The following is a 2,305-nucleotide window of genomic DNA, read 5'->3' on the forward strand; positions in this document are numbered from 1 at the left end:
GAAATTAAATATTTATTTAAAATTAAATAAATCCTACATCCAACTATCCAGCTAACCCTGTTGCAGGAGTATGTGTTTTAGCTTGTTTGTAAGTTTTTTAAAACCTATTATTACTTGATTGCAAATAGCCATGGTTACTTTTTGCCAGATCTAATGATACGATGGCTCCTCTTAGTCAAGATAATAATTTGTAACAGGTATATTTACAATCTTCTTTCATCTGTGTATGACCTAGCAACATGATAGGACCCATCCAAAGTGTGCCTGTGTGAGCCTATGTGTTTAATTTTATTATAGATGCATATAGGTTAATGTTGCTAAAATAAATTATCATAGTTATTGATAGAATTTATTTAGGCCCATTTAGTTTTTGGGCCTATTCAATTAATAACAGTTGTTCTTATTAAGGTTAAATTCCTCTCTTTTGGGCCTTGTGTGAGAGTTGGGAGCCATAGAAGTGGGTACGACATACTGAACCCAGCACCCCCTCACACAAACTACCCCAATTGTGAAGGCCCATTTGCCTGATTTGAATGACTGTACTAGGTTAATTAAACTAGTTTAACCTAATAAAATTGATTAGCAACATAATTAATTTCATTTATTTTGAAATTAATTTAAGAAAAATATAGTTTAAGGAATTTTATATTCTAAGCTAAACTATATGTATTTTCTTGTATTTAATTAAATATAGAATTATAACCATCTAGATTCTTTCTGGAACTTAATTTAAATTTTTCATTAAATATTCCTATTTAAGTTGATATTTAGTTATCTTCAACTAACCAACTTAAATCTGAATATCTTTTGAATTTCAAATTTCAAAATTAAGTTGAGGAATTTTAGGCATTGGTTATTAAGATTCTTTAGATATTTTTTAAGTTAATATCTTTTCGAATATTAACTTAAAATGGAATATTTTCAAATTAAGTGGTTACAACTTAATTTTTGATATTTAATTAAATTTAAATTTGAAAAATATTTAGGTTCTAGATTTTTTCTAATACGACTTAAATTAGATATTTTTTCAAATTTTGTGGAAAAGATACTTAGTCAAATAAGATATTTTCTAGATAGTTATCTCTAGACTACTTATTATTTCTAATATTAAATAGGAAAATATTATAAATTGTGAAATTAATTATTTATATAATTAATTTTGGTACAATTTATTTTAAGTATATTTTTCCTAGTATTAAACTAGAGATTAATAATTAAGCCTTCTCTACACTTAATTATTTATTTCTTGAATTAATACATTTAATTAATTTGAAAATAAAATATCTAAGTTGATTTAATCATCATACTTAAATATTTCTTTTTCATGACATTTAATTAAAAAGAAAATTATTTTTAGTTGAAATTTATTTTTTCAACTAAATTTAAATAATTTTCAAAATATATTTTTTATTTTATTAATCAATTTTCGAAATTGCATTTCTTAAATGCTAGAATTTCGAATTTTATCTTGAAAAATAGATTAAGTTGTCAATTAATTATTTATTTTAATTAATTCTTGGATCAACTTAAATCAATGATTTTTTCATTTATTGATTAATTTAAAATAAATTAAATTAAAGTATATTATTAGAAATTGAATTAATTAGTCAAAGAAAAATCTAGATAGATGATATTTTTGCTTGAAGTATTTTTCTAGTGTATTTAATTAAATAGAAAATTAATATTTAAGTTGATTTTCATCATTATACTTAAATATTTGAAATTTTTCTTATATATTTAATTAAATAAGAATATTATATTTTTTGTTGTAAATTAATTTTATTAATTAATTTTGGGCCAACATTAAATTAGAATAATTTTTCCAGGATTTATTTTTTATTTTAATATGCATTTTTCGAAAATTGTATTCTTATATACTTTAATTTTTCGAAATGCAATATATATTTATAGAAAATTAAATTTGAGTTGTAAATTAATTTAAATTAATTTTGTAACAACTTAAATTGAATATTTTTCTAAATATTTATTGGAAATTATTACTAAGATGGAAATAATTCATGTTATTTTCATATCCATCTAAGTAAAATTTATAAATATTAAATTAAAATTTATATTTAGAATTTTTCATTCTAAATTGGAAATTTTAATTAAATAAATATATATTTAAAATAAATAGAATAAATAAGGAGAATCAAAGAAAATACAACTCACTTTAAATAATGAGCTTGATTATTATTAAGATATTCGATCTCCATTGTTGGTCTTACAAAAGTTAAATGTTTTCAATATAACCTCGAGACGCTAGACTTCGTCCCCCTATGGATGGTTATTCGTTGAACGCATT

Source organism: Cannabis sativa, unplaced genomic scaffold (genome assembly GCF_029168945.1).
Source record: "Cannabis sativa cultivar Pink pepper isolate KNU-18-1 unplaced genomic scaffold, ASM2916894v1 Contig3, whole genome shotgun sequence".
Lineage (NCBI taxonomy): Eukaryota > Viridiplantae > Streptophyta > Magnoliopsida > Rosales > Cannabaceae > Cannabis > Cannabis sativa.